Source organism: Delphinapterus leucas, chromosome 1 (assembly GCF_059928025.1).
Source record: "Delphinapterus leucas isolate spDelLeu-1000000601 "Yukka" chromosome 1, BTC_Dleu_Yukka2, whole genome shotgun sequence".
Classification (NCBI taxonomy): domain Eukaryota; kingdom Metazoa; phylum Chordata; class Mammalia; order Artiodactyla; family Monodontidae; genus Delphinapterus; species Delphinapterus leucas.
The window spans coordinates 93,778,333-93,805,791 of record NC_143129.1 but is presented as its reverse complement, the minus strand read 5'-3'; the positions used below and the strand labels follow the sequence as shown (position 1 = coordinate 93,805,791).

The following is a 27,459-nucleotide window of genomic DNA, read 5'->3' as shown; positions in this document are numbered from 1 at the left end:
CTTGACGAATGATATCAACCATAGGTCCTGCGTTCATCCTCTCATCTGTCCATTCTGAGCCAGGACCTGCAATCCGGCTTCAGGCAGGGAGAAAGCCTCCAGGCTGATGGTCAGGGTGGGCTTCATTCCATTCTGCTAGCTGATATGAAGGAGCCCACCTGGGTGCTGGGTGCTAGGGGTAGGTGCAGGAGAGATGAGGAAATTAAAACTACAAAACCTCACGCGGGTGCTTTTGACAGAACCGAGGACTACTGCCGCCTGTCTAGCGTTAGGAGACAAGGAATACGTTACAGAGGTGGCGTGCCTGAGCAGATCTGAACGGTGATGGAGAGTGAGGGCATTTCCTGAGTAGAAGAGAAATGAGTGGGCTTAGAGCTAGCCCACGGTGAACTGTGAATAATCTTGGCTATACCCAGAGGAACAGGCCTTTCACAGGACCATCACACGTCATATGTGAGCTAGAGGGGAAAATGAAGGTGAGCAGCCTGGCCTCGTGAGAGTATGGGGCTGGAGAAGAGGAAGACGTTGTGACACACCTAAGTCCTGCTAAGGAGTCCAGCCCTTACTGGGGAGTCATTGAGGGTCCACTGGAAGATGTTACACAGAGCAGGATACCTTACGTTTGCCCTTTAGAAAGAGCTTTCTGGTGCCCATTCTAAGAAGGCCTGGGAGGCCTAGTGAGACCAGAGTCAGGGACTCAGGTAGGACTTGAACCAGGACTTGAGGATAACTTCAGTTCAGGCCTGTGGAGACTGGGGTAGCCTTCAAGGTTGGAAGAAAAGTTTGGTATTGATTAAAAGATGACCCTGTTTAAGGGGGCAGGAAGCAGACCAGACCCACCTGGATTCCAGGGCCCTGCAGCCACACGGGGCTCCACCTCTCTCCTGTTATCTCCCTCTCACCAACTTCAAATACTATTTTGGGGACCAGCCCACCTTGTATCCTGTAGAGAGGTTGAAAACCAACTCCTCCAGAGGGAGGAGAATAAAGAGAAAGAAGAGAAGAGGAAGAGCTGCTAAGAGGAGGGACAGGAATCGGTGGAGGTCCCGCCCCTCCAGCTTTGCGCCTGAGCCAAGAGGAGGGCGGGGGATGGTCTAGACTGTAGAGCAGACTCCGGGGACTCGGGTGTTGCCCAGAGCACTGGCAAGGCAGCCCTGGACCTGGGGGTCCCTCTGGGACAGAGACAGACAGTCATGTCTATTGATAATGTTTGAAGTGATGACAGGATGGCAGACAGTGACAATAGGCTTGGAAGCAGAGCTAGTTCAGCTGGTCTGGGAACCAGGGGAGGGGATGTGCTAGAAAGGAACAAAGTGCTGATGATTCAAAATGCAGTTGGGGGGATGGTTGGAGGAGTGAGCGGGGGTGGCGGGTGAATAGTGGGCATCAAAGCATTTACCAATTAGACAGTCTGGGCACGGAGCAGATGAGTGGCAGATGCAATTACATCTCCCATCCGCGAGCTGTGAGCCGCCCCTGAGCCTCTTGCGGATGCATCAGTCGGGCCTCAATGTCTCTGACCCTCCTATCAACGAAGGAGCCGGGACTGAAGCCCAACACCTTGAAACCGAGGACAGAGAGCTCAGGGTCCAAGCCCCTTCTCCATCTCCAGCACTAGGACCACAAAGATTCAGTAATGCTTCCCAGCTGCCCAGCACTCTGACTGACCTCTCTTCCCAGACCCACAGGGATGAAAGCAAATGAAGATTTCAGAGGCTCTAATCTGCCCAAACCTGAGGGTAGACATAGACCCTCTGTCCACCCAGGGCTCATCTTAAGCCAAAGCTGGGACAGAGCGGAGGGCCCAGGAGCAGTGACAGGCACAGCATGAGGAGACTCAGACAAAGTAATGACAACCCACACCCTACTTCCCTTGGGCTGAAACTATGCCTGTGCTGTCCAACTCAGTAGCTGCTAGCCGCCTGTGTCTATTTTCATTTAAATTAATTAAAATTGAATACGATTCAAAATGTAGTTCCTCAGTCATGCTAGCCACACTTCAAGCGCTCTGTAACCACATGCAGCTAGTGGTTGCTATGTGAGACAGCCAGATAGAGAGCACTTCCATCATGGCAGAAAGTTCTGTTGGATAGCTCGGGACACCCAAAAGTAACAACGTCAGCATAAAAATGAAAAGCCACACCTTATACCCCGTACAGAAGAGGGTTCTTTGGCGCCGTGTCCCTGTTCTCCTGTAGAGCCCTTTCTCCTTACATTGGGACCCTCCTCCTCAGATGCCAGGCGCCCTGCTTTCCCACCCTCACCCCAGCGTCCTGAGCAGTGATACATCTCTTGTCTGCTCACCCCTAGGTGGCCTCATCCGGCTAGGCCCTGGCCCCCCCCCCGGCTCTTCTTCCATGAAGATGGGGCACAGGAGAATTACACACAAGTACTGCAGTGTGGAGTGTGTGTCCCTGACCCCTGCCTTCTCTTCTACCCTGGTGACCTGGGCTGGACCTAAGGCTCCCTGTACCTGCCTCATAGGAACCCAGACCTCGCCCTCAGTGACCAGGCCCTCGTCCTCTCCTCAGAGCATTCCCCGGAGGCCTCCAGAGCACCTCTGCCCCAGGCCAAGAGCTGCCACAGTTCTTCTAGCACTCCAAGTTGGATCTTACCTGACCGCGCCCCCCCAAATGTCTTCCCCACAGGGCCCCCTGCTCCTAAGGTTAAGGATGGGTCACCTATTAAGGCTACCCCAAGGTGGGATATTGTCCCAAGCCCTACAGGTCTCAGCAATCTGTTTATTTCTCAGGCACCTCTGTCCAACCCTCTATCACCAAATTTTCTGGGTTACTGGGGGCATGTGGCAAAGATTGCTGACGGATCACCAAATCCATTTCACCTCCTTCCTGGGCATACAGCTAAGCTTCACTTTCCATCCTCCCTTGCAGTTTAGCACATCCTTGGGAATGAGTTCTGGCCAATGGCATGTGAGGTGGTGCGTGCCACTTCAGGTACCATGACCTAGGTATGATCTCTGTGTTCTCTCCCCATCAGCTGGATGTTGGGACACAGGGCAGCCTCGTGTTGAACATGGTAAAGCCAGGGCCACCTGGGCCCTTGAATAACTGAGTAGAGCATAACCACCACCACCCACCAGCCCCCCGCAACCTGGGCCTGCATTAGAGCGAGAGGGGCATTCACACATGCACACATCTGTCCACAGGGTCTCTTCACATCTGGCTGGAGGTGTTCCTCCAGGCTCCCAGCTCCCAGTACTATTTCTGGTTAACAGGCAGGGCAGGTCTGCCTCCACGGTCTGTGGATGAAGGAATTTTTCTTCCCCAGCCACTTCCCCGTCCATGTCACCTTTCAAGTGAGCCTATAAATTGCTTTGGACAACCTCGCTCCAGTCCTGAGGCCAGAAAGACCATTTCTGCCCCTGCAGGCTGCTTAATGACTTGGCTCCTGCCACTTGGCAAGCTCCTTCCTCTCTCACTGTAGAAAAAAGAGCTGAGGGATGGTCAGAGGAGGGAGCAAGGACTTCAGTTCAGAGCAGCCCCCTGTCTCTAAACTACGGAAAGAGGCCCCTAACCTTCTCCCTCCCGCCACCTCCTGCAGGTAGAAGCCTCTGTGTCCACAAATTTTGATTTAAATTGCAGAGATTAGGTTTGAAGCTCAGAGAAGGACCCTGTTTGATTTGACAAAGAGGCCCAGCGCACTGCCAATGGAAGGCCTTCCTCGTACCACCTGGCAACTTTCAGCTGCCCCACCCCAGGGCTGAGAGTGGGCGGCAGTCTCCACAGACTGTGCCATGGGTCTGGGGTCCCCCCGCTTCCACTGCTCTCTGCTCCCTCCTGGGTGGGATCTTTGGCGAGGCGTGTGCTCCAGCTAAAGACATCTCAGTCCAAACTGCATTAGAAGGAGTTTCTTTAACTGAAAGGGCTTAGTCAGGTGTTCATCAAGCCATAAATGGACAGCTGCCTCCCGCCTTGAGCCCAATGCCTGGATTATTCATTCCTTTTGGCTTTCAGATCCTCCCTTTGGATCCAACAGGAGCTGCTCCTTCCACAGCCACCTTAGTTTGTAATGTCCTCCCAGCTGCATGTCCCCCCCCCAGCGTTTTCCTTATTTTGGTAGAATAGGCATATCTCTCTCTTCTCCAGGCCCCTTCTTTCATCCTGGACAGAGTCTCTGGGACACTGCTTCAGGCTTCTCTCACTTCTAACCAATTCCTTTCCCCCTCTTGTCACGGCAGTCTTAAACACATTTTGTTGGCCCTTCTACATTTTACTGAACTTTCCCTAAATTATCTCCAACCTGTTTATCTCTCTCTATTCCACCATGCTCTAAAAAGGAAGCAAGTTTGGTCTTCAGCAGCATCCCTGTTTCTGCATGTTTCCCAGGGCTACTTCTTTCTTTCCTTGTCACTAGCATCCACCTTGTCCAGTCTCTACCCCTCAGGTGTTATCACACACATTTACTGACTGTGTAACATGTGCCCAGGCACTATGTAAACGCAACACCTGCATTTTTTCATTTCATCCTCACAACACCTCATGATGGTAGGTGCTATTATCCTGTTTTAGAGGTGAGGAGACTGAGGGAGGCCCAGCGGGATTGAGTCACTCGCCTAGTCACGCAGTCAGTGGGAATAGGGATTCGGACCAAGGTCCGTCACGCTCTCTGGTCAACTCTGCCTAACACACACCTCAAGTCAACAAACATTTAGCAAAAGCTGGGTGTGCACAGTGCTATGGGTAATGGTTGCTTGGAGAGGAAACAAAGAAATAAAATAAGATTTTGTCCATGCCCTCCAAGAGGATCCACTTAGTGCCAGAGACAGATGTGTAAATATATGTAATACTTGGAAAATGCAGTGGATAAAAATAACCACAGTGCCCTGAGCGTGTAGGAGAAGGAGTAACTATTGTCATGAGGGATGTGAAGCCCCTTCAGAAAGGTCTTGCTTATCTAAACAAAAATCTAAAGATAGACGAAAGCGTATTTCAGGGAAGGATCCTCCAGTCATGGCAGGAAAGTGGGAATTGTTGCAGAGCATCTTAGATGTTAAACTCCTGGGTTCTGGGTCAGGTTCTTGATTTTGATCTTGGGAAAATAACCTAATGTCTTGGAGCCTCAGTTTCTTTACCTGCAAAGTGAGGGGATACTACCTGCCTCGAAGGAGTGTTGGGAGGCTTAATTGTTCAAGTAAAGGATTGAGCATAGTAACTGGAATGTTTTAAGTGTTCAATGATTATAATTCCCATAATCTTTCTTTTTGCCACAAAATACCCCAATTCTATCTCATGACGAATAGTATTTATTGAATATCTTCTTAGAGTCAGGTGGCTTCACACAGGTTAACTCATTCAGTTCTCAGAACCAAGCTGTACGTTTTGTTTGGCATGGTTGGTTGTCACTGTCTTAACAGATGAGGGGGCCCAGGCTCAGAGTGTTCCGAAATTTGCTCAAGGTCATTGGAGAGACCCTCACGAGGACTCCAGTGGGCTCTGCCTGGCTCTGCAAGGACCTTGCTTTTTCTTTTGCATGAGTCACCAAGAACTCCTGGAGTTGCTGAGTGGAAGTGGAGGCATCAAGATCCCGGGGGACCTTGGAGGACATTGGGTCCCAAGCTGAAGTATCTGTGGAAGGAGAAGGCCACTAGGCATTCTCCTGGTGGCCCTACGAACACTGAGCTGTCTTCCTGCTTACAGTGGGGAGAGGCAAGCAAAGCAGCCGATTTTCCTTGGAAATGTCTACATTTCTGACAAAATCTGCCCTGGGGGTGTTGTCTATCCTTGCTACAAGGCAATGGGAAGACAGTGGGAGTCAGCATCTTATTGGAATGAATACAGGATTCGAAGATAGTCAGACATGGATTCAAATCCCAGTTCCAGGCCTCAAGCTGGGTGGCCTGGGTGAGGTACTTCTGACTGGTCCTCAGTTTGCTTGTCTGCAGACAAGGATGATCATACTCACCCAGCCTCCAGTGACTCCAGAGAGCAGTCACTAGAGCCAGCCAGTCAACGCATGGGGCACAATTCAGAGTCAGGGCGATTTGGTGTTTGTAGTTGTTGAAATGAGCGAGGGGGTATTCGGATGATTCACTGCCCAAGGGAGGAAAACCGACCTACCACCTGCCCAACAGAGGAGAGCAGCCAGCTCTGGGCCACCACCTGGCAGTCCTTGGAGCCCCCTGGGATTGAGTACTTCCCCTCCCCACCCCCTTCCCCCCCATCATTTGTGTGTGGTCTATACCACATACATTATTCATGGATCATAAAGTCCTCCAAGCCAGCCCCATCTGACCCCTTTGATGACATCCCCACAGCTGCCACCCAGTGTCACACACAGAGAACACACTAGATCCCTGCTTCTTGACTGACTGAATCAGTGTTGGGGTACCTGCTTTGGTCCCTGCTTGTTGGCCTTTACAGAGCCTCCACCTACTAATACTTGTCCCCACACATGGAATCCATCCCTTACCCAGGCCTTTTCAAACAGGAAACTTCCCCTGTGGCCCACTAGCCATTGTTTCCTTTCAGGCCTTCATCACTTCCCATGTGGCCGAGGTTATGGACTTCAAAGCAAGGCTACAGAATGTGAGCTCCAGGCTGCTTTTTTCACGGCTTCTGCCAGTCCTGTTGCTCTGCATCCATCCCTGAAAAGCTTCGGCTGGAACCAGAGGCCAATAGGCCGAAGTCCCTGTTGCCTGGCCCTTCTCAGCATCCAAACCAGCAAACCGAGGGCTTCCCCGGGGCTGAGTGATCTCCTCTGGGCAGTGGGCCAGAGCCCAGCAAAGCGCTGCTTCTTTAGCTGCTGAGGCTGCTTGAGGCCTGGGCTGCATCCCAGAGAATGAGGGCCCAGCTGTGCGGCTGGGGATCTCAGGGGCTCAGGGCTGCACGGAACTTAGGGGCCACCAAGTTCAACCCTTCTGTTGTTCAAAGCAGCCCGAAGAGGCACGGCAACCAGAATAGGGTCACACTGCAATGTAGGGGCAGAAGTGTGCTGGGCCACAGCCCTGTTCCCCAGCCCTGGGCTATTTCCTCCCCAAAGGTCCCAGTGCCTGGACTAGAAGAGTCCAAAGCCTGGCTCCACCCCTTTCCTTTTGGGTCCTCTGCTATTTGGCTTTTTCAGGGAAAAAGAAGGCTATCTAGTTTGTTGTTTCCAATTTCAGACTAAGAGGTAATGGAAAGAATAGTATCTATAAGGAAAAAAACTATTATTGTCCCATCTGATGGATGAGGAAGCAGAGGCTCCCAGATAGGAAGTATCTTGCCCAAGGTCTCACAGCTAGTGCTGGGTTCCAACTCAGGCAGCTGGCTTTACGACATTATGCTGCTCAATCACCCTCAACCTCAGATGCACTGGCTGCTCCTTGGAGCCCCAGAGGCCAGGCTCCTCAGTTTGGGCAGCTCACTGTAGGGGTCCAGTCACTTTCTCCAAATAGTCATGAAGATTCTAGAGGCAACTGAAAAGGGCAGGAACTTTCCTTTCTCTAGTCCCACTGTTCTCTGAGCCTCAGTTTTTATGTGTTTTTGGTTTGTTTGTTTTTAGTCAGTAAAACTGGGGGCTCAAATTAGTTCTCCAAGATTCCTTACTTATTAACAGCCAACAAGCATGGAGTACTGTGCTGAGCCCTCATACAGAAGCATCAGTGCCCACCATCCCTCTCCCGGAGAGGAGGGGGCAGCGCATTCCCAGCTTCAAGGGCTTGGATGAGTGGAGAAAACACACAGTCTGGAAGAATATGTACGTGGGTCTTTGACTTCGGGTCCAAGGGGCCCTTCTAACCATTATAGGATCCATGGGAGGAACTAGAGTTTCGGAAGTGGCTTCTTTCCCATTCCATCCTCCAGGTCCCCTCTCATTCCATGTGTGTTCCACCTGCCTGATTTCTCAGCCCTCAAAGACCTCAAGGGACCATGGTTTGAGGGTGGAGAGACCTGTTTTCCCCAGGTCCTTGCACCTCTCTGCAGCGGGGTGCCGTGGGATGGAGAGGGGTATGGGGAGGGCCTCTCCACACCTTCCAGGGCAGTGTCCCTGCAGGATGAGTTCACAGTGCCCAGACTAACAGTACAGTGGGCATCCCCTCCTCACTGCCAGGTGCAAAAGGCCTCTCTTCCACTGCTGTGCCCAGATGTGCCCCAGGTTGGAAGAGGTGACGAGGGCAGTCCTCTGGCTCCTGTCATTCCCCCACTTCATCTTTATAACAGCACCACCAGAAATTCTGGAGAAAAGGAAACTGAAGGCTGAAAATGACTCACACAAGGTCTTATAAGGTACAGGTGGCAAAACCAGGACACAAAAGCAAATCTGACTCCAAACCTGCCACCTATCCACTGAGTGACCAGTTTTAGCATCCGCTGGCTCGTGGTCAGCCAGTGAGCCCTTCCCCCACCCCAATGGAGCTTTCAACCAGACCCTAGAGCCTCAAACTCCTTAGTGAGGTCACAGGTTCTCTCTGAAGCAAACCGCCGCACCCAGCCCTGACCTGGCAGGCCTTCTTCTCTAATACACGTCCTGGGATGTGTCCAGTTGCATGACATGTTTTGCTGGGACTAGTTCCCTCTAGTCTTCCCCCAGTCCCAGCCGTCCCAGATTATCAATCTCATCCATCCTTCTGCAAGCGGGGGGTTATGTCTGCTAGTACAGGGGGCTGAGGGCTCCTACGGCCCTGTCAGGTGGCATCTGGGATCTCACAGCCCTTGCTGGGAGGCCCAAGGTGCCCATCCCCCTCGCAATGTTTGCCGCTTGGACCGAGTGACCCAGTTTCCCCAGCGGGGAAGCTCAGCTGGCGGGCTGCGCAGTTTGACATCTGTGTGTCTCTCCTGCCCCCTGTCGGTCACTGTGCAGGAGGCTCTCAAATGTCTGCGATCCCACTTGGGGCCTCGGTGCATTGACTCTCAGGCCTGCAAATGTTTGCTGAATTAACTGAGTGAGTGAGTGGATTGTTTACAGTTCTAGGCTCTGGGGTCCAAATTGGCCGAATAAACAGGGACTGCCCTTGACAAAACAGTGAACTCACTGGAGCTGAGCCTGGGCTCCTGCTAGCTGCTAGCTACCCCCTTGGCTGTCCTTTTCTCCCTTCCTGCCTGCCCCTCCTGTTCCCTCCCTCACTAGCCTGCTGCATTCCTCAGAAGAACTAGAATGTCCCAGGCTCAGGTCAACTGGTTTCCCCCCTCCTACCTCTTACAATCTCCTCTACCACATCCCCTTTGAGTGGTCCCAGTTCTCTGCTTGAATGCCTACAATGACAGCACACTCGCTATCAGAGTAGCCTTCCCCATTTCTGAGAGCTATAATCAAAAGAATTGTCTTCCTTTCTTCCAGACACTAAACCTGACCCCTGTTACTTCCACTCAGAGACTCAGTTCTTGCCTCTTGGGCGAGTCACTCAGAAGTCTGACCTGCCCACTCTGTGACAGCCTTTCAGCTCCTTGAAGGTGGCAGTCACATCCCTCAGACTTCTCCTTTCTCGCCCCAAACATGCTGGGCTCTTCACTTCCTGAGGCTTCCTTAAAAGGGGGAGTCTTGAAAACCAAAAAGCCTGGGAGACACAGACAGTGACTCTCCAATGGTGGAATTCTAGTCTTTTGGTCTGAAGACCTCCTGAAAGGCACCTATCTGCTTACTCCTAGGAGAAGCCCTAAATAACAAGTGGGATAATTCTTTAATCACTATTTCACAGTGTTTTAGATTTAGAATTTACAAAGCTCTTTTACAAAGAGCTCTTTTACAACTTACAAAGCTCTTTTACATGCTATCTCAGTTGAGTGAAATTATTTTCACACCCATTTTAGGGATGATAAAAGTGAGGACTCAGAGAGGAAAAAACCTTGTACATGATCACACAGTAAGTGGATGATAGCTGGCACTCACATCTGATCTTCTGATTCCAAGTCTAACATTCTTCCTACAAAAGTGTTTGTTGTGGCTTCTGCCTCCGGAGAATGTGAAAAGATCAAAAAAGGCAGAGAAAAAGTATTGAGCACTTACTATTTTCCAGGCACTGTTCTAAGTGCTTAATATGTGTTAATGTTCAAAATAACCACATAAGTTGTGTACTATTATTATTGTTCCCATTTTACTTACCAGGGTTAGTAAGAAAAAGTCCAGTATTCTAACCCATATAGCCCAGCTGTAGAGTTGGCCCTTCTAACCACATCCCACACCGCTCCACACTTGCCTGGGTTTGTGCTCACATCTGTTTCTCTCCTTGCCTCTCTTTTACCTGACGGGTGATACTGAGGAGAAAGTTCGAGAATCGTCCTCCGGGGGCAGGGTGGGGAGACCTTCCTTCAGAGGCAGTGTGGTAGTCGGGAACCCAGAGGCTGGTTCAGACTCAGGCTCTGCTCTTTCCAGCTGAGTGACCTTGGGCAAGTCAGTCAACCTCTCTTCCCCTCGGTTTCATCTGTAAAATGACAGTAGCACTAGCACCCACCCTGTTGGGTTTCTGTGGGTTGTAAGTTAACATTTTTGTAAAGCGCTTAGAGCAGTGCATGTTTATTATTAAATTGGAAACTCTGGCCATTTGAGCTGACTGGGGCAAAGCCTGGAGGGTGGGGCAAAGTCTGGAGGGTGGGTCAAAGCAGGGGGCATCCTGTGGAGGCACAGGGAGAATGGGCAGGGGGTGGGGCGGGGGGAAGGATGGAGGATGTGAATGACTTTCAGCGGGAACTGACCTTTTCATGGAGTCACGAGTTCTCTGAATTAAGAGGATCTTTCCGAGGCATCTAACCCAACCGGGCAGTAGAGCAGTAGAGCAGGCAGGAGTCTCAGCCAAAGGCCTGGGAAGACCAGGAATTCCCCGGTTCCTGAGACCACAGGACAACTGCAATAAAATAAATGACACTTGGGAGGCTGGGGTTGGGAGAGGTTCCCTTTGGCCTCTTAGGGAGTCTTGACAGCAGGGATATTGAGTCCAGATGCCTTTACACCTGGCCTCAATTTGGCTTCATATCCTGTGAATTCTTAGGCATGATCCAAACCTGCTGTAGAACTGTATGAGCTCTAGGCTGCTAGCTGCACTGATAATAAGAGCCAACATTTATGGATTCCCATGCACTGGGCCCAATTCTGAACACTTGCTTGTTAACTCTTTTAATTTTTACATCATTGCTTTGACACTGCTTAGCCCCACTTTACCTAGGAGGAAATGGACACATTATAATATTTGACCATCACCGTGCAGTGAGTAGTGATCAGAGAATGAGAACCAGATCCTTTGACTCCAGAACCAGTACTCTCAGCACAAGGGAAAGCCACTCATTTCAGAAATAATTGAAATTGTGTATTGAAAAATTCTTTATTTTGTCTGAAAATTGAACTGGGTCTTTTCTCTTTCAGTTTGTGGCAGCATTTTCTCAGAACCAAATGGTGACATGGATAGCATCCCTTGCTCCTCCAGCAGTATCTGGGTGCTTGTTTCATGCCAGGCATTGCACCAGGCCCTGGGGAGGCTACACAGACTCAACCACTGCCCCGTGGAGTTTACAGTCTGGTGAGGCAGAGACACTGGACAGGTAGTTGTGGCAGCATATAATCCCACACCGTGAAGAGTGCTCTGAAGGAAAAGTCCAGGATGCTCTGAGAGTACGTGATGGGCATAGGTACTGTCCTAGACTGGTGGGGGAAAGGGCACATGGCAGGAACACTTTTGTCTGTACGTGTGTAAATGAAAGCTTTTCATATGCAAGAACATCTTTTTCTAAGATTATTTCTGAGTGAGTATAAACAATGGACATGGACTCAAATTTCACTCAGAGAAAAGAGATTCAGTACTTACTTCCCACCTCTTAAAGAGGCTCAGAGTTCTAGACACAAGAAGGCTTCTTAGGCTGCATAGTCCCTTCGTGGGTAAAGAGGGTGAAAACTGCTTCTCTGGTGTCCAGTGAGCTGGCATAAGAGTATCTTCACGATCCCAGGACCTTATAGTGCCCTGGTTCTCCTTTAGAAAATGACAATTCATACACATTTATGGTGTGTTCCAGCTTTTAGTAGCAGAGTGATCTTGTTAGGAGCCTTGGCTTTGGTGTCAGATTGACATGGGATAAGTTAGTTCATTTCTATTGGCCTCAGTTTCCACTCTATAAAACAGATCAATAATAGCATCTACTTACAGGGTTAATGTGAGGAGTAAATGAGATAACACCTAAGAAACGCTTTAGAATCTTGCTGGATACATGACAAATGTTCAACCAGTGTGAACTAGTATTAGCCTAAGGCTTACTAGCAAGGTTAGGATATTGGGATGAATCTGCATTTATCTCAAGACATAAGACAGAATTGAATTTATTTTTAAATAAACACATTGCCTAAGTTGTCTCCATACCTTTGTCTCTTCTTCCTTTCCTATTTACCTTTCTATTTACATTATCTAATTCTATAGACTTTCAGAGAGAAAGGTCACAAGATATAAACTTGCTTGGAGTTTCTTATGTGAAAAAAGAAGGAAAGTCAATATGGAAATTCTCTCCAGCATTCCCTGGTTATTTATAAAATCTACCCAGAGCAGGAAACAAAACTCTAAATATAAAAACCACGTGAAAACTTCCATTTAGGGAGCTCCAAAGTGCTTTATTTTTAATTTATTGTTATGACTGTGGAGGCTATTGTTAAATTTCAGACACTGTGGGGTGGTAGGAAAATCCCAAGTGAATTTTGCCCACAACCTTTCTGGGGTCCAAGGGAGGAGAGGTTGCTGTGAGTGGCCTTCAGAGCCCAAGCACACACAAAGGTGCCTGAGTGGTGGCTTCTGGCGGTGCACTTTGGGGATGACTTTCCCTCTGCCCAAAGCAGTAATGACACTGCAAACAGAAAGATGCTCCTCTGGGGGATTCCTGCCTAGGTGTGCCCTGGGTGTAAGAAAGCTATATCCGGGTTTCTGATGCTGTGAGGGCAGGAAAACAGCTCTTGTTCCCATGGGCTTCCAGAGAATGCACCAACATTTATCTCCCTCCCTCGACAATGGCTAGAATGCTGTCTCTCCAGGCAAAAATAATTGCTCACCATAATTACACTTGGCATTTGGGTAACACTTTATGGCCACTAATTAGTTAAATGTACACAGCACCCTGTGAGACCAAAGGATCCCTGGCTCTGCTTTGTGGGGGGGAACAAAGGGACGGGGAGTAACCTCAGGCTGTGGCTCAAGTCAGACTGGGCTTGTGCCCAGCGCCTGCTCCCGCCCCAGACCCAGCACAGCAAGCTCTGCACAGCTGGCAAGGGTTTTAGCTTTCTTCTTCCCCAGAGGGACAAGGAAGTGGTGGTTTCCTAAACCATTCATTCTGCTTTGGTAATGGATATTGGAAACGGTACTCTCTGAGCAATCTCTACAGTAACCAGAGGCTCTGTTTAACCGCTCGCCAAGCATCTCTTGAGGTCCAGCTGTAAGTATGTGGGGACTCATCTCTGTGCTGACGTCCTGGGAAAAAGGCACGCCTCCATTCCTCCCCCAAAGAGTGCATAACCTAGCTTGGGTGGAGTGAGGCAAAATAACGTACAGGAAATAATTAGAGTGTAAGCCAAAATGGAGAGAGTGATATGGAATGGAGTTTGCTGAAGGTTAAAAGAAAGAAGGACTTGAAGGTGAGCCTGGGAGCACCAAGGAGAAGGTGAGCCTTGGGTGGTGTGATTGAAGAGACAAGGGTACCAGTGAATGTGGAGAATGTGGAGGACTCTGTTGTCCCCGCTCCTGGGAATGCTGTGAGCAGACACCTGCAGCTGTCAGCCATTTCAGGGCTTTTCTCAACTGCAGAGAGCTGCCTTACCCCCAAGGTCACGATCCTTTCCACAGTGGTCTGATGACTAAACAATGCAGAAATACAAAGGCCCAGGCATCTCAGCTCATCCTGGGACAACTCTGAAGGCCACAAATTAGTGAGACCTTCTAACTCCAGAGCCCCTCATGGGGTCAGCTGAGGCTGGCGTTGGGTCTGATTGCAGGTCCACTTTTCCTTCCTCCCAATCCTAGTTCTTTTCCTTTCCTTCCACAGGTGTCAATCTCAAAGTCACTACTTAAGAAACACCCTGCATGCTAAACTCTTTCTAGGGAACCCACTATCAGAAAGTTAGGTAAATGGATTTCCATTAGGGACCACTCCAGAATGTTGAGCAGGAAAGTCGGATGTGGGCTTTGGTAAAGACTAACCAGGCTAGAGCATGTAAAATGGGTAAGAGCAAGGGAGAGGGTGGAGGTGAGAAGACCAGCTCAGGGCCAGCTGGACCAAAGGGAATGCAGGCAATGAAGAGAATACAAGAAATCCATATGAAGAAGGAAGAAAAGACAGGATTTGGTAGCAGGTTATTTTTCAGAGAAAGAAAGGTCAGAGATAAAAGGGTTAGTCTATGTTGTTTCTTTAAGTTATCACATTACCAAAATAATAAGATTACGGGATGGAGGACTGTTGTCCTAAATTCTGTTTTAGACTTGAGTTTGAGGTGACAATGAGACTTCCCAGTGAGATATCTTGTGGGCAATTGTGTATCTAAAACAGGAGAGTGGATAAGAGGTCAGGATTGGAAAGCTTGATTTGGGAGCTATGTCCGTCTATATCTTTCAAAGACGGTCATGACAATATCTCCCATTGCACATGCTCTTCTACATTGTGACCTGGCTACTGGCCCCATTGAGAAGTGGAGTCTAATTTCCTTGCCCTTGAACCTGGGCAGGCTTGTGAAAACTTTGATTAATAGAGCACAGTGGAAGTTCTGCTGTGTGACTTTTGGGCCTAGGTCAGAAAAGGCCATGCAAAAAAACTAAATATAAAATTACCATATGACCCAGCAATCCCACACCTGGGCATATACCCAGAGAAAACCATAATTCAAAAAGACACATGCACCCCAATGTCCATTGCAGCACTGTTTACAATAGCCAGGTCATGGAAGTATCCTAAATGCCCATTGACAGATGAATGGATAAAGAAGATGTGGTACATATATACAATGGAATATTACTCAGCCATAAAAAGGAATGAAACTGGGTCATTTGTAGAGATGTGGGTGGACCTAGAGACTGTCATACAGAGTGACATAAGTCAGAAAGAGAAAAACAAATATCGTAGATTAACGCTTATATGTGGAATCTAGAAAACTGGTAAAGATGAACCAGTTTGCAAGGCAGAAATAGAGACACAGATGTAGAGAACAAACGTATGGACACCAAGGGGGGAAAGTGGGGTTGGGGGTGGTGGTGGTGGGATGAAGTGGGAGATTGGGATTGACATATATACACTAATATGTGTAAGATAGATAACTAATAAGAACCTGCTGTATTAAATAAATAAATAAATACATAAGAAAAGGCCATGCAGTTTCTGCCTGGTTGTCTTGGAATGGAAGCCGGATGCCACGTAAGAAGTCTGCCTACCCTCAGACTACTCTGCCAGAGAGGCCGTGTGTAGCAGATTACAACCAATGTCAGCTGCCAACCAAGTGAATGACTCACCTTGGATATCCAGCCCAGATGAAATGACTAAAGCCCCAGCCAACATCTGACCGCAACAACATGGGAGACCTGAAGTTTGAACCACCCAATGGAGCCCTTCTCAAATTCCTGATCCATGATTGTTTTTAGCTGCTAAGCACTGGGGTAATCTGTTACATAGCAATAGTAATCGGAACAGGGGTCATTAGCATAGGGGAGAGTAGGACCTCATCATTGTGTTCTGCATAATAAGCTCCCGTCCTCTAATCTGTTCCATGACACTGCATCCTGCCTCACCTTCCCTGCCCTACCACCACTCACCTTCCACGGAACTGCCAGGGTTCTTTCTTAAGTGGTTCCCAAGTAATCTTATCAAATCGCTTCCCTTCTTGAAAACCTTCCACAGTTCCAAATGGCCTGCAAAGGTCCTCAAATTTCAGTATGTACTATAAAGTGGTACGGTGGTCAACTGTAATGACCATGGGGTGCCCAGACATTTGGTCAAATGTATTCGGGATGTGTCTGTGAGGGTGTTTCTCGATGAGATTAACATTTGAATTGGAAGACTGAATAAAGCCGATTGCCCCCCAGTGTGGGCTGGCCTTATCGAATGAAAGATCTAAATAAAACAAAAAGGTTGTGTAAAAGGCAACTCCTCCTACTGCCTGATTGAACCGGGATTATGGTCTTTTCCTGCCTTCGGACTCAAACTGAAAACTTCTCTCTTCATGGGTCTTGAGCCTGTTGGCTTTTGGACTGGGACTTACACCATTGGCTTTCCTGGTTCTCAGGCATTTGGACTCTGACTGGAATTTATACTGTCAGCTTTTCTGGGTCTCCAGCTTGCCGACTGCAGGTCTTGGGACATAGCTGTATCTATCTGTATCTATATCTGTGTCTTAATCTGTATCTATATCTATCTATATCATCTATCTTTTTTTTTTTTTTTTTTTGCAGTACACGGGCCTCTCACTGTTGCGGCCTCTCCCGTTGCGGAGCACAGGCTCCGGATGCGCAGGCTAAGCGGCCATGGCTCACGTGCCCAGCCGCTCCACGGCATGTGGGATCCTCCCGGATCGGGCACGAACCCTTGTCCCCTGCATCGGCAGGTGGACTCTCAACCACTGCGCCACCAGGGAAGCCCTATATCATCTATCTTTATCTATATCCTACTAGTTCTGTTTCTCTGGAGAACACTGACTAATACAGTTGGAGTCTGGGAATTGATTCCCCAGGTGATTTTGATTCTGACACCGGTTGACAAACCCTAGCCTACAGGATACAGTCCTTTACAACCCAATAGTCTGCTCCCACTTTTGTTAAACATCTCACCACTACCCTCAAGAAGACAATGGCTTTGCTGCAGAACCTCTGTATTCTCTATTTATCTACCAGCTTTCATAGTTTGAGCTTTAATTTCTGTAATTTGTATGATGAAAACAATAATTGTATTCTCAATATAAAAATATATAAAATGAAATTGTAAATTAATAATTTACATAATGTGCTTTTAAATATGCATGTGCATAAAAATTATAAATTAAGTAGTAACAGTAGGAAAAAGTATCTCTTTCAGATAAACATCCCCATCACCACCCCTTCCATGCCCCTGGAGAATCTGATATTCTGTCCCACTGAGCTAAAAACCACTACTTTAGCCAGTAGGGCTCCCTGAAGATCCCCCAGTCATGCTAGTCTCTCTTCCTGGAAGGGTTTTTGTTCCTTTGCCATATATTTGTTGAAGATTTAGCATGTGCCAGGCACTGTGCTATGCAACGTAGCCCTCCCTCCCAGAGAGAAGCAATTGATTCTTTCTCTGAGGACCATAGCCCCTGAGTCTGTACTTGTATCCTAGCCTCGTCCTGCCATGATGTGTTAGTTGTCGCCTTCCCTAGACTGTGCAGCTTCTCAGGTCAGGGATTGTTATCTTGCTCATCTTTGTATCTCAGTCACTGGCACAGTGCCCGATATCTAGTAAGAACTCAATGAATGTTGATGAATGAGTTCATAAATGAATCATGATAGCCCAGTGTCTGGCACATCAGAGATGATCAATAAATATTGGTTGAAATGCTATAGAACTGAAAGTACGGGTTATAGAAACAAGGTCAGGAAGAATTTCAAGAAGGAAGGTTTCTTGAACGCAGTCAAAAAGATCCCAAAAGATCAAGAAGGGTGAACACTGAGGGGAAAAAGGAAACATTGGATTTGACAAAAAGGAAGTTAATGTTAAATCCTAGAAAAAAAATAGCAATTGACAAAATGTTTATCACAAAACCAACAAGTGAAGATCAGTGTTTACTTACCTTCCAAGTGTTAGTGGTACCTCTTTACATCCTGTGACTGGGTGAGCTCCCGTGAACCCTGCAGTTTATTATGCCACAGTCTTCACTAAGTAGCTAGTTAAAATGCCCATACATTAACCATCAAAGCTTAAAAATCTTTCACTTACATTTGAATTTTAAGCTTAACCGTACATTAACCAAGATAACCATACAGTTATCTTTCCTAAGAAAAAATGGGACCACTAGCTGAGGGGTTATTACCACAGATATTTTCTCTCTCCATTCATTCTTTGAGCACGTATTTATTATGCTACAAACTGTGCTGAGTAGGGTCCATTCTTCAGCTAATGGGGCAGATTCTATTAGTAGAGCTCATGTGTACTTGTGGCTCCATTTTTCAAATCCTAAATCCTAGACTTGCCGGGATTCCCAGGGCAGTTTAACTCCTGGGAAATTCCTCTCGGGAAACACTTAAAACTCTTCTTACCATTTGCTGTACCAAAAACAGCACTAGCTCCGGCAGCTAGGATGTCTCCCTTGAGTGGAAACATTGCCCAGAGTACATCCTAGGGAACCCTGGTTTACATTCTGGGTCATATTAAAATGAAGGCTTCTTTACTGCAGGATTTGAGAGAGTCCTTTTTGTTTTCTTTTTTTCTTTCTTTGCCAGTCTTTTATATGCAAAGATGCATGGGGGCAGGGTTGGAGGCTTGGATAATACAGTATAAAGTGTTTTCTAAACTCATTTTTTTCTTCTTGGGACCATTTTATGGGATACTGGGAAATACTGATATAGATTATGTATGTTCATTCACTCAGCAAAAATTGTTTGTGTCAGTTATGTGCCTGACGGTGTGCTGAGAACTGTGGATAATATGGTAAGTAACCAGACACACAGGACTGTCCTTATGAAGAACCGGGGGGAGAAAAAGACATAAATCAAATGCACTAAATTGTAAGTCGAATAATTACAACAGTAAAATTGCAGTTGTGACCATGCAATGAAGGAGAGGCACACTACATGGCAAGTGAGAGCCTATAATAGGGGACTTCAGTCTGGTCAGGGAAGGCTGCTCTGAGGAGGTAACCTGGAAATGATCCCTGAAGTATGAATAGGAGTTCACCCGGTGATGAGGGTGGAGAAGAGCATATGCCCTGGGATGGGAGGGAGTTCCGTGAGTGTGTGGGACAGAAAGAAGGCCAATGGGGGATGGGGAGCAAGATGAGGCTAGAATGGTATAAAGGGCCAAACCATATAGGACATTATAGGCCATGTTAGGAATTCCGGTCTTTATTTGAGGAGCAATGGAAACCATCGATTTGTGTTTTGGAAAGATCATTCAAGCTGCTGAGTGGACAACTGATTGGAGGCGGGCCAGGGTGGATCTAGGTGGACTGTTTAAAAGGCTATTGAAGTGGTCTAGGATGATGCCTATTTGGTGATGGCGGTGGAAGAGATGATGACAAGAATTCATCCTCATTGGTCTAGATCAAGTCCCTCTTCTACAAAGCAGCTGAACCCACACAGAGCTGGGTTTGTAATAATACACAGGTACCATCCACTTCACCAGAAAACTTCTCTCTGCACCTGAGGGATTGGGGGTGTAGAAAGGGGTGGTCTGCTCTTACCTCAATTCATTCAAGCAAATCATTGTATAGAAGCTTTTGTCCTCAGATTAGAGATGCTCTCTGGAGCATCTGTCATTAGGATCCAAAGAGAGCCCTTGCCTGTAACCATGTTCTTTGGGGTCTGCTTTTACCCTATGGGACTATAGGTTTGTTTCCAGGCATCTGGGAATTTCAAAGCTGGGAGGTGTCACAGAGATCATCTTCACCCTCAACCGTAGGCAAGAATTTCTTCTAAAAAAAAAAAAAAGAATTTCTTCTACATATTTGAAAACACCTCAAACAGGTGTCCATTCATTCTATCCCCAATTACACTAGCTATAAGCTGTCTCATCCTGTCCCCAAGCCTCTGGGGTCTTTAGAGCTTAAACACTATCTCATAACTCACCCATAATAATTGCTCTCATTCTCATATTTTACATACTCTCTCATTTCCTCACAATAGCTTCAATTTACAGAGTTTAAGTGACATGCTCACAGTAAGGAAATTTAGGGTCACACCCTTATGAAACTTTGCTTGGAACATACGATTCTACCCTGTGCATTCTATGTCGTCTGGAATTTTACAATGAACACGTATAATTCCCCTGACTACTCCAGCCCACACTGAGTTCTCTTATCACTAAACTTTTATACTTAACTTTAAATTTTTTGTATTTTAATAATTCAGTGACTAATTTTAAGTGTACCTGATTTTTTTTTTTTTTTTTTTTTTTTGCGGTACGCGGGCCTCTCACTGTTGTGGCCTCTCCCGTTGCGGAGCACAGGCTCTGGACGCGCAGGCTCAGCGGTCGTGGCTCACGGGCCTAGCCGCTCCGCGGCATGTGGGATCCTCCCGGACCGGGGCACAAACCCGTGTCCCCTGCATCGGCAGGCGGACTCTCAACCACTGCGCCACCAGGGAAGCCCTAAGTGTACCTGATTTTTATCCTCATCCAAGGAAATTCTGGGTAGGGATCATGTCATACAATTTCTCCCTGTATTTTCACTACGCTGGGCACATAGAACATGCTTTTAAAAAGATTAATTGATTGATTAGTTAAAGGAGCTCATAATTTTTAAAATGTCATGGAAATACTGTCTATGGTCATGGACAAACACATGCAAACATTTGCAGAAATCCATTTCTTCTACTAGGTTATTTACAGTTGTGTTGAGGGGCTGGGTTTCCCCGAAGCTGGTTTCTTCTTGCTAATAGTGGGCTCACAGAGATAACTTGTGAGATCTCAGAACTTAATTGCATTTGTGTGAGAAATTTTAGGTACTAAACACACCAGAAAATATAGAATCTACAACTTTTTGTCATATTCTATTAACTTTATAACCTCACCAGTGTTTATAAGTGGATGGAATTCGCCATGAAAGATACAGGAAGACTACATACAACACACCATCCAGAATTCCTTAAATTGGAATCTCCACCCGACATGGGAGCAGCAAGAGGATTTTGCCTAATACCCAATAAGGAGCAGCAAATAAAGCTTTGATTGCCTCTGACTTTAGAAGTTTTGTCCAATAATTGAGAGTCTGTGAGTTCCCATCTCCTTTGCAAGTCAGCTAATTTTTGCCTCTAAATTGACTACAATCAAATGAAATACTCTCTTCCAGTTGCTATAAACTGCTGAGGTTAAAACACCATTCTTAAAGTAGGCAGATACTAACACAGTTACTATATATTTTCCCACTATGTTAGTGAGCTAAGGAATTGTCTATGTCATTTGTTGTAAAATTTTTTGTTACAATTTTCCCTGTCAAAGTATTGTATCTGTTCACAACATAGAAGGGGAGAATGGATATTGGGGAGGCAATCAGCCTTCTAGTGTCACCCCTAATATGTAGGGATGACTTCAAATCAAATGCTTTCACAGACTGGGAAAAACAAACCTACACATTTTATTCTTCTTAAATATTTGTAAAATATATGGGATCTCTAAGCCTCAGTTTCCTTACCCGATAATAAAAAGGGAGGGATTATAAGCCTGCCTATCTCCTTGGGTTGTTGTGAGGGTGAAGCAAGCCAATGCAAGGAAAGTTTTTGCAGAATGCCTGGTATGTAGTATGCGCTCAGTAAAGTCTGGCTTCTATTTTTATTATCTATTCGTGAATTATGTAATCCGATGTACTTGTTCAGATTTCAACCTGTGGGAAGGAGAGGCTGCTGCTGGAGAACCATGCATGTCATTTTCAAGAACCTGGTTCATATGGGGTACAGTGGAAAGCGTCCCGCAGTGGGACTTAGTTAGTGGACTTAAGTTCTGTCCCCCACCTTGCAGACTTATGTGCCAGATTCAGAAAGTCACAGAACATAGAATTACAGGACTTTGTGGAAGGTAGATTTTGTCGAGAGAAGCCAGGACTCCAGAATTGGGCTACTACTGCTCCTTTCCCTTGGACTTTCTTTAAAACAAAACAAACAAAAAGTACCACCACCAGCAACAACTGTATTTAGCCTCTTGAACCAGTTTCCCAATCTGCAATTAAGATAATCATATTTTCCCTAACTCATATGATTGCTATGAAGATCAAATTGGATAATGTAAGTGAAATCATGAAATGACAGTTTTAATTGAACCTTGCTAAGTACCTTGAGCTTTCCATGCATTGTGTCATGTAATTCACCCAGTAGGTAGTTGTGGAAGAGACCGTTGGTGACCCCAATGCCTGTTCTCCTCCTTTTCCTTAGAAATAAGACCTCTGATTTTTAGCTGGGCTAAAGTAGATACAGAATATACTTCCCAGCTTTCCTTGCTAAGTGTGGCCAGAGGTCTACCTTCTGGCGAGTGAGATAGAAGTTTAGTGTGTTACTTCCAGGTAGTGTCTTAAGAGGAGGAGGACATGCTGTTGTTCCTCCCATCATCTGCCCTGTTGGGTGACTGGAATGGTTATTTGATGACTGGAATTTGAAAAGCCATATTAGATTGTGTGGTAGCGTAAGAATTGCAGGGCATCAAAATAGAAGGAAATGATCCATTCCTTGAAAGTTTTCTGATAATATGGAAGAGTCATAGTAACATTATGAATGAAAAATGCAAGTCTCAGGAAGACTACAAATACAAATTAGTATAAAGTTACAAAATAAGCAAAACTAAAATAACATATTTTTAAGGTGATGTGTGTGCATGTGTATGAGCGCACATGCATACACACATACATATATATTAAGGAATTTTAAAGAATTCATATATATATTTTTTTTCCCCAAACCTCATGACAGGGATTTTAAAATTACTTTAAAAAATTTTAAATTCCATTAAAAAATTTTTAAGTTCTTAAAACAAAACAAGGGATTTCTAAATACCAGATTCAGGATAGTAGCCATCTATGAGGGTAGGCAGTGGGTAAGGGAGGAACATTTATGTAGATGTAAATGATTGATAACTGTCTTTTTCTTGCATTGAATGATAGGTTCATGGGTATTCACTATGTTCTCGATAAGTAAATGAAAATTTAAAGGCCCATGGACGGACCATTGATGATTATGTGTCATGAACTAAGGATTATGATTAATCCAATTCTGTGTACTCAAGTTCAGAGAGAAAAGATACTAGCAATAGCAATACATGCTTACTGTGTACTGGGCACTGTTCTTTTTTTTTTTTTAGAGTAATAATTTTTTAAAAATATTTATTTATTTATTTGGTTGCACTGAGTCTTACTTGTGGCAGGCAGGCTCCTTAGTTGCTGCACGCGTGTGGGATCTAGTTCCCTGACTAGGGATCAAACCTGGGCCCCTGCATTGGGAGCGCGGAGTCTTATACACTGCACCACCACTAGACATCTTCTAAGCTCTTAATACAGTCAGGTGACCCACGGTTGGTTGAATCCAAGGATGCAGAACCTGTGGATACTGAGCGTCAACTGTGTGTTTTAACCCATTTAATCTTCCCAGTAAAGAGGTTCTATGATTATTCCCATTTTACAGATGAGAAAACAAAGGCCCAGAGAGATTAACAGTAACTCTTGAGACCCACAGCAGAGTTGGGATTTAATCCAGCCGGGCTGTTTCCAGAGTTCATGCTCTTAGACACTGCCCTATGTCTAAATAAATGAAAGAGATAATTGTATTAGGGCTTAGTCATGTAGGAGAAATTATAACAGAGGCTTTCTGTAACAATGTTAAAGGATGAACCACATGCACAGCTTTTTAAGTATACACCACTGAACTGTATGCTTTAAATGGGTGAATTTTATGGTATGTAAATTATATCTTAATAAAGCTGTTTTTAAAAATTCTACAAACCACAAATAAGTGACTTTATAATGCAAACTGTGTCCCAAATGATCGTTCGCTATTTTAGGGATTTCATATATGTCTATGGGTAAAATACACACTTTTTCTGTAGAGCAAACAAAACAAACCTTACTGTTAGGAGACCACTCACTTTATGAAAGAAAATGAAGCAGAAAATTTTAATCCACTACTGTGAGTGGGAAAAATTTTTTTTTAAATTCCCAGCTTCAGGCCTTTTTGTATCTGTCAGGGAAATCAAAGGGCTCTTGGCTCCCAAGATAAATTTCATATTGCAGTCATAACTGTCTCTGTATGTACTGAGGATACACAAACAGTAAAACCTAGGAAGGAAGAGGGTGGAAAGAACACATTTGATTGAAAACATACTGATACCTTTTAATTGCACAGCTTTCTTCCATGCACATAACTTTTATTTTGCTTTCCTTTTTAATCTAAAACTGATTTTAAAGGAGACGGAGAAAGCACTGCATTTAGACAGCTAGTTGTGGCCAATCTCCTGCTGGGTGCGGCCTCTAGGGCCTTTGAGTTGTACAGCTCCAAGGGGCCAACACTGACACCACAATGGGCAATGGCAGCTTTTCCTCAACACTATTTCTTCGTTTTCGACAAGGCACTAAAAGGAGAGATCAACATGCTGCTACGATAGCTTGGTAGCTTAACTCTGTTTTCATGACCACTGAAAGATCCTCCTCACAGTCAGTTATCCTCACAAATCTGGCCATAGATCACAAGGAGACCAGATGAAAGCCTGGACTGGACCTCAACAACTCGCTCACCAACACAAGAAAAAGTGTTTAAAGTCTTGGCCCTCTAAACCATGGGTCACTTTTATCCTCTCTCAGCTCTCTCTAAAGTGCATGTGTGAACATAGGCTGATACAACCTCACTAAGCCACTTCATACTTTAAAAAACACAGAGAAAATGAAAACAAAATAAATCACTTATTTTAAGTACATCTTGGATCAACATATCATGTCATTATTCAGTTCTGTCCTACCTACACACACACACACACACACACACACACACACACACACACACCCCACAGGCTATATTTTGGCTCTGTTATTGATAATGGAATCCAGTCCTTTTCTGTCTACCCATTAAACTTACCAGTCCTCTTGATACCAGACAGGCTGTCAGCTCCCCACCCCTTAGATAAACCTTCCTACTGCAGCCACATGTGGGCAGTATCTTCCATCAAGTTCCCTAGTATTTCAAATGGCAAGCCACTAAGCCTAGCAGAGCCTCAGGCACTGCCACACATACTGGTATTGCTCTCTGACTTCTCTCCCTCAATTCTTGTGCTCCCTCAGTCCCTATGATGAAATTTGGGAAACTATACTTATTTGGTCCTTTTTTTTTTTTTTTTTTTTGATCAGTGAGTCATCTAAGCAGGTCAATTTAGGCCAAAAATAGTCACCTTGGATGGAACCTGATTTATTTGGATTGGCTATAACACTGATTAAAGTAATCAGATAATGGCTTAACTTCAACTTTGTGTTGTGTTACTATAACCTTGAAAGAGATGAAAACTGAAACCCCCTAACTATGCAAAGTTTTTTCTTTTGAATAATGTGCTTTTTTTAATTCCCTAGCATCCAGATTTCTATCTCTAAGTATCATTTCCCACTAAAAGGAACCAGAACTCCTAGGAGAAATGGCTGATTCCATGTCAGGGGCAGATAAGCCTGGAACAAAGTAATGAAGAGGGGGAAGAGCAAGAGGACAGTGTAGATGAAACAAGATTGACATGATTTGAAAACTGTTGAAATTGGGTGTTGGGCACAAGAGAATTCTTTATAGCATTCTACTTTTGTATATTTTTTAGTTTTTCCATAAAAAGTTTTTAAGGAAAGCTAAAAATAATTGCTATTTTGAAAACAATGAAACAGCAATAGCATGCACATGGTAAACAAAAGTTTTCTTTTAATAATGCATAAAGGTATAGAATGAAAACTTGTCTTTTTCCACCTAGCCCCTCCTTAGCATGATCTCAGTAACAACTTCCTAAGTATTCTCAATTAAGTTTCTATGAATATATATTAAAAAATGTACAAACACATATACAGGTATATCATTTTTTAAAACCACAAATGGTAGCATATTATACACATCGTACTATGTCTCATGAAGTTATTTCACTACCTGGTTTTAATACAGTGACTATGTCTACACAATACAATATCATAGATATGCTTTTACATACTGGGCTTCTTTCAAGTTTTTTGATGTAATCAAGAGACAAAAGGCTCATATCTTCACCTTCCTCAAGATTACTTAATAAAAAGAAGGATGGCTAAGGCTGGGGTAAACAGGTTGCAGTCCCTAATCTTAAAAGTTTCAAGTTTAGGTTTCCGTTTGGGGGACCCTGTTACCTTGAAAAATGCCTTTAAAAAACATCTCACATTCTCTCCTTACAGACAGGATCTTGAGAGGTGTGGTTAAGAGGATCAATACAAGAATCCTCTTAACCTCTGCCGGGAGGAAATCGGGGAGGACTGCAGAAACCTAACCCCTGTGATGAACTCAGCACTACCTCCCTTCACCAGACGGTGGGCAGCCGGACAGAGGCTGTACCTGTTATCATCTTGGTCTCCGGCACCTCGCGCAAGTGCTTTATCGTCTGACACGATGGAGGTCTGTGGAAAGAAAGTTGGGTTTTAAAGCGGTTAACGATTGAAAGAACTAAAAGAGATGGGTTTACAGACAGAAAGGTGGCTGTTCTACTGGGTTGTAGTATAGACTAACCCGGGGTGGGGTGACGTACAAGAAGCCACAGAAAAAAACGCGACACATCTGCATGGAGCGTAAATTGCACTCGATTATTCAACAGGGAGGGATACTACATATGAAAAACAAACGCAGCTCTATTACGGAACTACAAAACCCCAAATCCACGTAAATTTGCAACACAAAACAGGAAGCCCTGACCCCTCCGCCGTGGCCTGACAGTCCCCACCCCGCCCGCGGGCGGCGAAACTGGAAGCGTCAGTGACTCTCCTGGGTTGCCCGGGGGCACTCAGGCGAAAACGGAACACGCAGAGGAAGGCCGGCTCCCGAGCCAGGGCTGCGCCCCACCTCCGCTGCGTCCTCGCTGCGGGTCCCCAAGAGCCCACGTCCTGCCTCCGCCCCGCCCCTGACGTTAGTGTGAGCCGGCGCTTTGTGAACTGTGAACTCCCGGCCCCGCCCACCTGCCCCGTGGGCCCCAGAGCGCTTTCTGGCGCATGGGGGGGCGGGGCTTTTTCAGGCTGTTCCCGCAGAGGCCAGAGGGGCTAAGATGGTGTCCGGTGGGCGCCCCGCGACGGCTTCCTGAAGGGTTCGTGGGTCCCGACAGCCGGAGAGCCTGCCCAGACCCTTGTCCCACACAGGTAGGAAGTAGGAAGCCCAGAAGTTCTGAGGTCCGAGGACCAAAGCACAACCAAGTACGCAGCGGGACCGAACAAATGTTGGAGAGGAGAACGCAGAAAGCGTGGGGAGGCGGAACTGGTTTATGGTCACCGTCTCGCGACATCTAACTGACGTCGCAGAGCAAGCGCGTATTCTACTCTTTCACCTTCAGGCAGCCTCCTCAGTGTAGGGGCCTACCCCTTTAAGCGAGTGATGGACAGTTATTTCGGCCTATCAATTTCCTCGTCAACGTCCAATCAGATTTAAACTTCTTTCAGCCGCCGGAGGAGTTGGAAGAAGGGGGTAGAAGGAGGGAACCCTCCCCCTCTCTTTTTCTCTCTCTCTCTCTGTCTCGCACTCTGTCTCTCTCGCGAGATCGCAGTGACCCGGCCTCTCAGAAAAAAATGCTAGAACATATGGCCCGACTTCCCAAATAGTAGGCTAAAGGACGGGGTCGTAAACCAATGAAAGGGATGAGGAGGTGGGATCACCGCTTTCACCGCGCAAGAAGTACCGTTACAGGGCAGACTTTT

General features: G+C 46.1%; 1 protein-coding gene and 1 long non-coding RNA gene across 2 annotated transcripts in view; one reads left to right on the top strand and one right to left on the bottom strand.

Annotated features, from left to right (window-relative positions):
• Positions 1-2,591: 2,591 nt before the first annotated feature.
• Positions 2,592-27,429, bottom strand: LOC111180054 (uncharacterized). Its single transcript, XR_016394523.1, has 3 exons — positions 23,667-27,429; positions 10,629-19,518; positions 2,592-10,357 (listed from the first exon to the last, which is right to left on the bottom strand). It is a non-coding gene; the product is annotated as an uncharacterized LOC111180054 (long non-coding RNA).
• The window catches only part of RBM15 (RNA binding motif protein 15), a 76,294-nt gene continuing 74,081 nt past the window's right edge, over positions 25,247-27,459 (top strand). The window contains exon 1 of the transcript XR_016394501.1: positions 25,247-26,907. The gene's annotated coding sequence lies outside the window, so the exon portion shown is untranslated. The remainder of the gene's footprint in view (positions 26,908-27,459) is intronic.